The 13,895-nt window shown below is 39.1% G+C and overlaps 1 protein-coding gene across 2 annotated transcripts in view; it reads right to left on the reverse strand.

The window, feature by feature from the left end:
- Positions 1-13,895, reverse strand: part of FGF14 (fibroblast growth factor 14) — a 481,187-nt gene that overhangs the window by 393,700 nt on the left and 73,592 nt on the right. The gene's annotated exons all lie outside the window — the stretch shown is intronic.

Genomic DNA, 13,895 nt, shown 5'->3' on the forward strand with positions numbered 1-13,895 from the left:
GGGGGGGGGGGGGCCTGAAGGTTCTAGTTACGCCTCTGACTGTAGATATATAGAGCCCATTTAACAAAAGCAGAACGGATACAAATTTTCCTGATTTTTTTCATTATTTCACATGGGAAACTGTAAGCTACTGCTTCCTTCCATGTACGGCATGTGGGGATAGGGATTCTCATCCTATAATCCTGTACTATAGTAAAAGAAGGATGTGCAGTGGGATGTCATTGTGCTGTACCCTGCAATGTCAACTGTCTTCATATATAGGAAAAATAGGATGTTTCCACAATGGGGTGTGCAAGTACCCAGAGGGAGAAAAGAAAAAGGGGCTTTTGAGAAATAATTCCAGGACCTCAAAAATAAAATCTTAGAAATACATTTATTGCAAAAATCGTTTTTTATACATTTAAAAATAAACAAAAAAAGCCACAGTAGGTAAAAAACATATGTGGGTACATTCACCAGCTGCTGAAATTACCGTACACTTCTGAGGTGTATGGTACTTATTTTTCTCTCTGTTTTTCAAAGTTGTATACATGCTCCTGTATATTCCGTGTATCCCGACATGTTTCGCCCAGGGGCTTCTTCAGGGGAAAAAAGGAATAGAGGAAGATATATATCCTAAAGTAGGAATAGATAAAACCACATGTAGTAAGACTGGAGAGCTGCACCCAATCTCATAGCGAGGTCATCATTTATATTCATCATTATTATTCATCAATCTCAGTCATATTAGATATTATAAGGTGTAGAATAATATAAATTGCTTACGTGTAGATATCCTTGCGATTGATTAATCGAAAACACGAGGGTGTGATGAGAGAAAAGCAGCTATTTCAGAATCAGATGGAGCTTGACTTAGTCAGATATAGGTCGCCACATACAGACAGATCGAGGGGCATACCTACTGTGGCTTTTTTCGTTTATTTTTAAATGTATAAAAAACGATTTTTGCAATAAATGTATTTCTAAGATTTTATTTTTGAGGTCCTGGAATTATTTCTCAAAAGCCCCTTTTTCTTTTCCCCCTCTGGGTACTTGCACACCCCATTGTGGAAACATCCTATTTTTCCTATACTATAACCCGGGGTGCGAAACTTCCAGCACCTCTACATTTCACTTGCGATACATGTCTACTAATGTTATCCTCCAACTGTCTTCATATGAATTGGAAACTCTGTAAATGTGCTTGTGGGCTATCTTCCAACAATTCCACAATGCCCAACAATTGTCTAATGTGGGCATAAAACAGCTTTACAGGAAAAGGAGAGGATAAAATCCCAACATCCAGTAGTACTTTCAATGCCCCACAGAAGTAGTTCCAAAATAATAGCCAGAATCCCAAATCTTTTTGGTATTTTGTGGGGTGTTGGAGGACTATAGAACATCACAAGTAAAACTACAAGAGGATGGAGACAGTATATAAAAACCACACACAGAAAGAGCTATGAAGAATAAACTAATTTTGTTTTGCAAGAGAAAAAGATACAATCATCTAATTAGATATCAAATGCTTTGCTCTATCTTATATTCCTGTTACATAACAATTACATGAATGTTTGTTTTTCTTTGCCATGGCTCTTTAACATGTTAGTACAAGAAAGGCTCTATGAAATCACATATAAAATGTGTAAAAAAAACTTGCATGTAGGATTAAATACAATATGTGCTATCTTGACAAAATGATAACATTTATTATTTTTGTTTTAAATATTGCAATTAAATATCATCAAAATCGTAGATAATTTTTCCAAATGTTGATAGAGGTCTGACAAAGAGATGATGATATAATTACCTGCTATGAGGAAATGTATTACTTAAAACATATTTAAATGGACATTTTTAGTAGACAATCTGCAGTAATTTAACTGAACTAGGTTGAGTGTCAATGCTTAATAGGTGCAATTAGATTGGACTGGAATATTTTTCTGTGCAGCCATTACTGGCAAACTGGAACAGTTTGTGAGTGTAAATGCCATATGACATGAATGCTGAAAAGAATATTATTTGTTATTGTTCTAGAATTAGATCCAGTTAAAAGTTTGATCTGGTGTTCATGTACATCATAGTGTATTATACTGAAAACTAGGTTGTAAATGCTTTATTAAAAGAAAGATTTACATGTTACAGTGAAATGACTGGACATGCAGATGTTTAAGGCCTGGTTCACACCTGTACGTTTTGTAGCGCGTTCAACGCTCTACGAACGCTTACTGCAAGCCCTTATTAACTTTGTGGACCCTTAAATCAACCTATTGTAGTGAATCCAAAGTCTCCAGACATTGTGTGTGTGCAAACACTCAAACTCAGCACTGTAAATACTCCAGATACACATAAGAAAATTACATCTTGCAGAGAAGCATGATGACATCAATAATACGGGATTCAGACTTTGCTTTATACACCCCTAACTACTACTTAAAGCTCAACGTCATTCAAAATCTTAAAATCTTTTTTCTTTATTTTGAAGGGAGTGGAAGAGGTAGAATGTTTGCCAGATTTAAAATCCTATATCTTTGTCCCCTCTGAGAATCTTCTGCCAGCTCCAAATGTTGTATGTGTCCCTGTTGAAGAGATTTCTCTCCTCTTCCTGTTCTGTCTGCCACCATCATCTGGACAGCAAATTAGGGAAATTTCGCTAATTGTGATGCAGATAACTATAAAATCGTGTCATTGATTAGATGGTTTCCTCGTTTTAGAAAAAATGGCTTCTTTTGTCTCCATCAGGGAAAAGAGGTTCCCTCATTTCTAGTTCTGTCTGACACCTGCCAAACAGACACTAAAAAAGAAGGTATATCCAAAATGGGGACACAGGCACAAATAAAAAAGTGAGGTTCACCCCCTTCCACACTCTAACCAAAACTAAAAAAAAAACTTGGTTGGAGTTGGTATGTTAAGTATCTTAATGGTCATATGGTACCATGGTGGCAAGTGGTTATTTCTCTACCACGTCCAACATTGACATGATCACATCGGTTTCTTTTGAGAACTCTAATTTACTCTCAGAATCTAAACACATACAGAAAGGTTAAGTGAACTTCCAAACAAACGGCTCTAGAGTGTTCATGAAAGCACCTTTATAGACGAAGAAGGGATTTTAGACTGTAGGTTCCTTTGAGGGCAGGGACCGATGTGCATAGTTCTATGTGCTCATTACATGCAAAGTATTAAGTCCCCAATAAATACATAGGGTATATATAAACAAAAAGATCTGTTGTGTGTTTTGTTATGGCCAAAATTGCTACGATTTGGTTCTAATGTGAAACAACAATTAGCTACCTGTATACCTATTGCAATATATAAATGCCACGTTATTCTTAGTGTGCTCATGCATCTGCCATGTGTGCCTTAGGTGACACTGTACACCAAACTGCAGGGTTGCTTATTATGAATAATTAAGACAAGCACTCTGAATAAGCTTTAAAAGAGAACTAAAGCCAAATCCTTGTTTTGGTTTTTATTCTTCTTTTGGGTCAAATGGGTACATTTCATGTCAGCATCAAGCACAGAGCTGTGTTGCAGCCGGTAAAGACCCCAACAATATTGTCGGGAACCCTGCTGCCTTATTGGAGGGACAGACAGGGGAGGGGCGGGCACAGCTGGCTCTAAAGAGGGAGAGCCAGGTGTGCCCGCCCCTCCCCTGTCTGTCCCTCCAATAAGCACTGGAGGAAAAGGGAGTGGGGAGGGGGAATCCCTGCGGGGAGCACTGACTGAGTCTCTGCAGGGAGAAAACCATGAGCTGAGCGATCAGCGGTTCGTGATCGTTCAGCTCTCGATCTACAGAGCCGGCTCTAAGTATTGGCAATAGTACATTTTACTCTCCCAATACTTCTCCTTTACGTTAATGGTCGCTATTAAACAAAATGTAAGAGAATATATATTAAAATAGGCTAGCTTTATTGGAAAACTATTTGACTTATCATTCAGGTACCAGCATATTAAAGAGGTAAATTGGCCATCTTATAAATACTGTATATAACTATTACATGCTTGTTTTTGTTTGTTCTTATTTGAAGATAAAATGTTATTTACACCTTTTCCTTTTCTTTTCTTCCCTCTCCATTTTAAGTGTATAAAAATTCTCAGTACAAAAACAAAATTCTCCAAAGACCTGTTTAGGTAGCAGACATTTGAATCAGTTTGTCTTCTTTCCTCTTATTATTCCCTTCTGCTGTAATTGTTTTCTGTTGAACTTGTGTGACCAGGTTACTGCTTTTATTCGTTTGTTTGTATCCGGTAATGCATGTTCATGACCTCTTACATAGGAAACATGCAATGTTCTGCTGTTTCTGCATTAACTTTCATATATAGGATGCTGTAAATATTAACAACAGCCTCCTGTCCAATCAAACTCCTAATGAAATATTGGAGTCTTATATAATAGATACCAGGGGCCAGTCCAAGGTCTTAGGTTAGAAGTAGAAGAACAGAGTGTTTTAGCTGGCTTCTTGGATCATTATTTTATAGACTTGTAAAAGCCAAGGACACTCATACTTGTATAAAAAGGTATAGCATAGTACCTAGAGCTGTTGTACGTGTCTCCATATATTCCATTTCATATGTTTACAGGGTCAGTTCACTCAAAAGTGATATTTTAGTTAAGTGGATCATGGAGCAGTGTTTTACAATGGCCAGGGTGTAGCCTTCCTCCTGGTGGGCCACAGTTTGCCAACTGTCATAGTGGTCTAAGATATAAATACTTTGGCCAGCACAGTATTTCTTTCTCAATTTTTAGCCAAACACATACAGTCATCATGTTTCCAATCAGCTGGCTACAACTCTCTCAGCTCACCTTCCCTGAACTTCCTGTCCAGTACAAGATCACAAGAGACAGAGCAGTCTCCAGCAGCTGTCCATCTACTAGCTTGAAGAAGGGAGAAAGGAGGAAGGGGAGAAGGGAGTGGATTGCCTTGCTGTGCCTGTGTTTGTGGAGACACACGACAAGGGTGGCTCCATAGGACACTGCAAGGGAAAGGAGCCACCCTCAAACAGTAAATCCGGACCAGTGCTCAGGGGACCAGCTCATTCTGCAGGAAGATACAACTTTTAAACATCAAGAAGTAGCATATTTTGTAAGTGATTCAATCAGCATATGGAACATCTTGAAAACCTTTCAACTTTAATATTATTTTAACGCTTTCCCCCGCCGAACCCCTGCATGATGGCTACTAGTCAGCAACACTGCTCTGTTTATTTAAACTTGTGTTGACCCGTCTGGTAGGTGGCACTTGCCTCATGCTTAACAGGAAGCAGAAGCTGCAGCCCCGGTGAGAGACATGCCTCCCCTCTTAGGCCCAAGTCATACCTAGATATTTTGTATCTTGATTGCCTAAGCACTATAACGCTCAAAAGAAATGATCCCATTGTTTTTAATGGCCCCTGTTCACATCTGAGACCACTATGACAACTGTCGAGCTGCGGCCTGACATCAGGTCATGGCATGGTCGTTGAGAAACACTGTCATAGTGTTGATTTAAATTAAATTAACATATTTTAAAACTGATTAATCCCCTTTTATTACATTTTAAATACACAGTTTGCTGTGATGCTCCATCAATTTATAACTATGTAGGAAGGTGCGCAATGGGAGGAGCCGTTAATCATATATATAATACAAACATTCCTTAGTACTCTGGTAGATTTATAAAAGTGTCTAATAAATACTGTTCTGCACAGGACCTCACCACAACCAGTTTTACTTTCAGTATATGAACAGTTCTGTGAATCCAACCATGATGCAGCTGTACCCAGAATGTATAGTTATAATTGGGCATCATTAGGAAAAGCAATACCTACAGAAGAGGACTTTGTTTTCTACTTGTGCGCAGTGTGTCACAAGTAAAGTCACCTAATCGGAGAAGGTTATTACACATTTCTTCTGTCTACTGAAGATGATGAGCTAACATTTGTATCATACCACAGGGTACTATTACCAGGTGACTTGATCATATTTTTCATTACTATGCAAACAGAAAACTTTCTTTTACATTAGATAATAAGCAACTCTGCCAGCAGAATATTTTATTTTAAAGTGGGTGGCTACTTTTGTTCCCCATGTTCCCTGTGTGTGTTGTAAAGTAGTCAGTCACAGCTCCAAACTAGCTCCGGTGAGGAACTACAATCTCAATACAAATTAGTAAACTAAACATGATTGTAGTCCATCAGGGGAGTGATCTTGGAGTGGTGGCTACTTTACAACACACACACAGGGACCATGGAGAACAAAACTAGCCATCCTCCAGATGTAAGGACAGTATCAGCACCAATTCAGAGATGATTTGAGGATTTACAGCTGAGTGATACACAAATAAGATACATTTTTGTTATTAGGGTACTTGCATGCGATTTTAAGAATTAACTGTTGTGTTTAGTTTCACTTTAAAGAACAGGGGTACTAGACAAAAGTATAGACAAAAATGTCTGACAAAAAAGGTATAACAAAAAGATATCATGATAGAAATTACATTTGAAACAATCATACCAGACCACACTTTGGGGTGCCAATTCTATATTACTTACCCATTCTTTTAGAAAACAAGTTTAATTTACAGTTGACGATACCAATACTGATGACATGACTGTCCAATATGGCGTTTTTTTCCTGCCAGATTGGGCAATGTATGCATAAATATGGGCTTATGCATGACTGCCAGCCTGCAAATCTTGGTAAGATCAGCCTTGTACTATGTGTAAAGCAGTATAATCACCTGGAATGAGCTAGATACTCCAGGTAATCCTACTGAGTATTCACTCTGGTCAGATGAAAAGGGAGACGTCTTCAAAAAAAATATAGCAAGTCCAGTTGCCTTGACTTATTTTTTACAGATATCACCAAGAGAAATTAGCTATTTTTAGGCCACTTGTCCTCTAACCCAAGACATTTCTTTTGACTAATAAAGAGATCAAGCGCTTGTCATCCAGCTCATAAATTGATCTGTTCTATCCACTGATGAAAAATGATGACATTTTAGATGAGGTTTCCAGGGTGTTATTAAAGCCCATTTCAAGCCAAAATGTTTTATTTTGTTTCAGATAGAACCGGGAAGGGTGAGCTCCTCTGTTAAATTTGATAGTTCTATGCCTTTTGTGAAGATATCCCCTTCAATTGATGGGAAATCTTATTAAGGGCACACAGAGAAAACATTTTTTAGTAGCATGGGGAAGCCTTCAAACTTTTGACAATGGTTTTACAGTTATCTGCCCTTTGCTGTACCTAAATGATAGTTTGAACTTTTGCTTTACATATCTGGTCCTGGGTTGGATAACCACTAAGGACCCTAGCTGCATGGAGTTTGGATCTTGTTTCCAAGTTTTTTTTATGCAGGTGCTCTTGTTTCTTCCCAAGATCCAAAAACATGCTGGTAGGATAACAGGCTTCCAAATAGAATTTCCCCTACTATGTGCATGTGTATATAACAATGGCAGCAGCGTTACGATAAAAAACTTCTTCAGGGCTTGTTCATATCAATTACAGTGTGTTCCAGTGTGGTTAGCTGCTGGAACACACTGCATCTCATACTAAACTCCCCCCTTCATTTTATGCGATCACACTGGACCAGAAAGCAGGCATTGTTGTGCCACGCGTTCTAAGGTGGGGGACCGCACTGCGGGTGGGGGGGCGTGGCTGCGGGGCCCTTCCATTCCAGAACACAGGGGGCGTTTAGTAAGCCATACAGTGTGGTCCAGCAGCTAACTACGCTGGAACGCACTGTAATTGGTGTGAACAAGCCCTCAGGGGAAGGTACTGAGAGGAATAGTTCAAAGCAGCACAGAAAAGTAATAAAAATATATGATTAGAAATGTCCATCATCAAGACTCAGTCCAAACACTGAGGGATCCAGAGTGAATCAGTCACCATATTTAAGTTACAGGGGCTTGCATTTCTTTGAGATAAACTTGTGTTTCCAAGTCCATCTTCTGGCCACAGACTTTATATAGAGATTGCAATGTTCCTACTTAACTTAACTTATTAAACATTAATATTCATTTACACACGCTGCAGTACAGAAAAATGAGACCCTCTTGTTTACATTTAGCCCTTATTGACACCTATATTTTAGGTGCTTTTAGGGATTCCTGCGTCAGGAACTTGCGATTTCCTGCAGGAGGAATCCCTAATCTGCGGTTTAGAAGCAGCAGCTGTCACCCCTTCAAGTTAAAGCGACACTAAACTCAGAAATTAAATAATAAAAACAACTTCTATTATATAAATAATCAATGGCTGTGTACTTTTTTTTGTCATTGTTCAGTTCTAAATGCAAATAGGTAAGAGCTTTCCAATGGATAAGTGTTAGGGTCTGGGTTTGCTTCAGATGGTCAGGTCTAGGTTCAGCAATGTTATGTGCCCAAAAAATGAGGTCAGCTGCCTACCTGAATATACTGAATGACTAGGTTTTTCCATCAATGGATTTTTCTTCCCTGATGGCACAATGGGCATATTTCAAGATGACAATGCCGGGATTCATGGGGCTCAGATGGAAGAGTGGTTCAGGGAGCAAGAGACATCATTTTCACACATGAATTGGCCACCACAGAGCCCTGACCTTAACCCCATTGAGAATCTTCGGGATGTGCTGGAGAAGACTTTACACAGCGGTCCGACTCTCCCATTATCATTACATATATAATATCATATTATAAAAAAAATGAATGCCCCTCTAGACGGAAATAAATGTGACATTGCATAAGCTTACTCAGATGATGTCACAACAAATGCGTGCCGTAATCAAAGCTAAAGGCAGTCCAAGGAAATAGTGTGTGAATTTTTTTTCTGTCCAGGCAGTGTATATTTGTGATTAACAGTTTTGGAAGAAACCAGCTACATAAAAAGGTTATTTAACTCATTACTAAGTCGTGATAATGACACAACTATTGCGTGTCTGACACTAGGCATTGCGTGGCAATCCCACGGTATAATGTGGCATCAAAGTCACCCAGGAATCCCAGCAAAAGTGGCTGAGCAGCTCCAGGAAAGTACTGTTACCAGGAAAGAGCTGGTTTTACAACTCATTCGGGGTTTTCTGGATTATAGTTGGGATCCTGGAGGCGGGAGATTTCTAAGAGAACTGGACCCAGGAAGAAATCTCCATTCCTGGGTCCGGGCTTTAGTGGTGACCAGCACCACATGATGGTACACCTGTGCACATCCCTTATGAGGAGGATGCTGGGTCAGGTTCAAGGTTCCAGCTGGAAGACAAGAGAGGTGTCTGTCCAGGAGTCAGGAGGACTCCAGCCTGGAACCAGCCTGTGTGGCAAGTCTGTGGGATGCAGCCTGTTTGAGCGAGCTTCGTTTGTGATAACCTGAAGTCGTTGAGACTGTGAGAAACCGTTATTTTTCTGAAATTGTATTATGTTGGAGAAACCCTGTGAGGGAGAACTTGTGTGAACTTTAAAATAAAAGTGGGCAGGAAGCCCTGAAAAGAACGTTTGTGAGTGGACTACGTCCTTGAAGTGCTACCATTTGAAGCTAATTCTCACATAATATATATATATATTTGGTAACCAGAAAACTGTATGTACAACATACTCCTGAATTGTAAACCTACTGTCCCTTGATACATACAATTTTAAAATGTCACCAGTTACTTTAATATTGTTTACTGTAACTCCAAAAACCCATTAAAATTCAATGGACAATAGCATTCATTTCTATGGACGATAGAACTCTTTCCTAAGCACTGGTTAATTCTACAAGCCTCTTTGGTAGGGCTGCAACTAATGATTATTTTCATAATTGATTAGTTCTCCAATAATTTTTTCGATTAATCAATTATTCGGATAAAAAAATGAAATAAATACCAACCTTAATTTAAAAAAAAATACACAAATGGAGTGTTACAAACAAAGTTACCTTCAGAATAAAACTGCATGCACATTTTTTTGCAATCCCACTGCACTGGAACGCACAGCATTGCGATACCGTGCGTTCAAGTGCAGGCGATCACACTGTGGGTGGGAAGTGCATTTGAGGTGCCATTGAAATGAATGGCACTGCAGCACACCTCCCGCATCAGAATCTGTCAGGCCAAAACCGAAAATTACTTTTTTTTTTACACCTGGCGCTTGAATAGCTTCAGCCAGGGAATGACAGCTGCCAGTGGCAAGATTCTGCAGACAACAGCTGAATGGAAATACAGCAGGTAGTGGGCTGGTGCAATAGCCATCCTGCTATTGGCCATTTAAAATTGCAATAGCCAATAGCAGGCTGGCTATTACACCCGCCCACGGCTTGCTGTGCCCTCCTCCCAGCGTGGAGGAGAGAGCTAGGGCATCCAACCACCTAGTCAAGAATGAGAGTAGTCGACAGCCATCCTCATTATTGATTATTTTCATTTAATCGATTAGTTGGTTGCATCTCTACTCTTTTGTAATTCTGTTTTGGAAGGGACTGTGAATCAAGCCCACCCATAATGATCCTGTTTAAAACCAAAGATATGGAAAAAAAATCATCATTATCCATGTTTGTCCAGGGTATAACACTGATAAGCATAGGAGAATATTTATACTCCTTCAAATGAAAGTTATTTTTAACTATTTCTGTTTTAAGCATTATACCATCTGTGTCATCCCCTATATTTGGCAATTGTTATTAGGTCCATAATACTGATATAGGAGGTTTTGTCTGAGCCTTAATCACTCTAAAAGCAGAAAAGGAAGGCTGTATTTGTGTTTATTGGGCTGTTTCTGCTTGCCTTGTGTAAATTGGCTCTCACTGAGCAAGAACTTGCTGCAGAGTCATGTAAACATCACTGATCGTTTCACATTATGCATTAGAAACACTCTCCCGGGACAAAGATATACTGCAGAAGGAATACCTGTTTTTTTTATAAGCCTGCATTAAGAATATTCTTCCAGTAAATCTACTCTATTATTTTAAAATCATCATCAGCTACAATATTTTGCTGGGGAAAAACGCAATCCATACTTTCATAGAATATTGCTTTAAATATACTCACTCCATCTCACATTTTCTTTCAAAAATACAATGCAATCACCAGGGCAAATAATAAAAGCAGAAAGACAAAACAGATTTGGGATGATTTCTACCTGGTAGTGATATATTTAAAGCAAAGCTACATATCTCTTCAATGAGATAAGTAAATATGTGGAGATTTTTATTGGGCTTTTTGTCCATATTAAACCTCTGTAAATTTTTAGAATGTTTCTTTTAAGAGCTCAAAGTGACCAGGGTGAAGGTACCAATAGATGGGGTTGTCTTATTTTGGCCAAACTTGGCAACAATCTGTTGGTGGCCCCTGAATTTGCTGGCTAGGGGGAACAAGTGATCAGACATATCAGATCACCTGTCCTAATAGCAACTGTTCAACTGCTCCTTCCTTCTCCAATATTATTATTATTATTTTACGCTTGGGCAACACTTAAAGTGCATCCTTGGGAAGACAAACTCTCCCAAGTGCAAATGGATTGTGCCCACCCATTCCACTGCCCTCCAAAGATTATGGGAAGCTTAATATGAAGTAACTCTGATGGTTAGTATGAGTTACTGAAAAACATTACTCCAAAAGCCCAACTCCTGCCAAAACTTTGTTTTATTTTTTTATTAAAAAGATGAACTGGAGAATATTCTCCTGACTTCATACCATGGTGACACCCTGACATAACCGTTCCCCTCCATCCCTCGAGCTATAAATTAACATGGCCAAAGCTGGGCATTAACCTGTAGATACTGAGTAAGCCCATATAAGCTGTTTTGTTCTTATTAAAATAATTTGATTATGGAGACATTCAGCTTATAGGCACATCAGGTGAACCACACAACAAAAGCAACTTGTGCCTTAGGCGGCAGAGTAAAAGGGGGCCTCATCAGATCTCAATATTTACAACTACTACATATTTTTCCTTGTGTCCAAATTTAATGGATGGTAGTAAAGGGGTTAGGGTTGCTGAAAAGACTTGTGTCTGATTCTTTACGTTTTATGCCAGGGTAGCATGTTATTTCCCTCTATTCGTAACATGGTTATACTATATTTAGTTATGCTTTTTTCCATATATCTAGTTCAATTAAATTAAAAAGACAAGTGACTACATTTTGAGAAGAGCCAATATAAACAGTACATTTTATCTGCACATTTCACAAGCTTTCGGCAAAGAAAGAGACAGGTTCACAGCATCTTACATAAGGGCATTTAATTGTAATGAAGCAAATCTGTCAAAGAAAGAGGTATTGATGTCCATTTTAACTCTGCACTTAGCACTTCTCTGTATGCTGGTTTAGCTTGTGGGGGTTGGTGGGGACCAAATGAATTTGTCCAATGGTGAAATAAATATATCATGCCCTAATGCTTTTAGATCTTTAGGGAAAATAACTAATGCATGAAGTCAGAAAACTATAGTGCTGTGCAATTCGGAGCCAATGCTGCACAGTCAGCACTCTTCATATAGGTTACAATTGTATTGTTTGGAAAACTGTAAAACACTGCCCTTTGGTTATTTCTTCTGAGAGACAATTAACCTTTACAGAAAAAGGAAGCTACATACACTGCTCCTCTCTCTCTCCACCTAACTGAATGTTATAATTAGACAAGTAGCCTGCTCCTGCCTCCATCGTTTTTTTAATTCCTACAATTATTAATTGTCTTTTAGAAATAAGGTCACTGTAAATGTTCTACAAAATGTTTTGACAGTTTCAAAACAAATAATCATAAAGATCAACTTGCTGCTGAAATTCCATCCTCCTTTAAAGTCCCCTTTAAAAAAAAGAATAAAATAGGTTGCTAGGTTAAAGGTGCCTTCACGTAGTTGCAGCAGATCTTATTCACCTATTCCAAGGCCAAATGCTGGCCATTCTCGAGGCAAGTTTCAAAGCTTCCAGGTAGTGATGAAACTTGCTGCAGCAACACCATACCCTCCCATCCATTTTTGACCATTACTATACTGGACTGACCAATAGCAATATGTGTTAGGTAATGCGGTGGAAGAGGGCAGTAAAGCTCTGTTACCACCTCTGGAAGTGCCAAAGCTTTGTCTATTCAGAATAGCCAACAATCAGCCTTAGCAGTGTGAAAAGAGGGTCCCTGTAGGTATTGGCAGCACCTCCAGGTTCTTACACTGTGCGGCTGATTTATTAAAGGCAAATAGGCTGTTCACCTTGCAAAGTTTTGGAATTTGCACTTTGTAAGGGAATTTTTCCTCAGCTTAGTGAATGAGTTGAAGCTCTGCTGACTTTCATCATCCAATCATGTGCAAGCAAAAACACAGGGGTTTTGTTTTTTTTTCCTTGCTCGTGATTAGGTATTCTTTGCCAAGTGAATTTTTACCACATTCAGTAAGGTAAGGGAAAATTCCCTCGCACACCTCCCGCCCCAGAATGCATGGCACAGCAATACCCACGGTGCGATCGCTAAAAATAGTGCATCCATGCGATCGCACTGCATTATTGGCACCGCCGCACACGTTTCTACCCCAGAACGCACGGGGGCTTGCTCTATGCGATCCAGTGTGTTCCGGCCATTAATCGTGCCGGAACACACTGGATGTGGTGTGGACAAGCCCTAAAGCATCAAAGACCAGGATACACAAACACATACATATACAAAAGTTTGTATATGTAGAGTACACAGCACAGAGAGTACATACCTATATGCAATTCAAGTAAACAGTGAAGTGCATATGGTAGATTACTGCCTGGTTATTGGCTTCATTTACCTTTATGTGGTCTAATGATGACCTCATCTCAAGAACAACAGAACAGTCACCATTGCTGACTTCTACTGAATGTCTTCTGGTGGTGGTTGAGGAGGAGAGGTTGGAAGTTACTGTTTTAATTTACTTTAAAATTCAGACCTAAATGTAGGTAGCACAAGCTTCTTTTTAAGAAATAATTACATTAATCAATTATTCACATCTGAGTGTTTTGCCAAACAGTTCCCAAAATGCAATAA

The sequence above is a fragment of the Nanorana parkeri genome, unplaced genomic scaffold (assembly GCF_000935625.1).
Source record: "Nanorana parkeri isolate BGI_ZX_2015 unplaced genomic scaffold, ASM93562v1 scaffold953, whole genome shotgun sequence".
NCBI classification, from domain to species: domain Eukaryota; kingdom Metazoa; phylum Chordata; class Amphibia; order Anura; family Dicroglossidae; genus Nanorana; species Nanorana parkeri.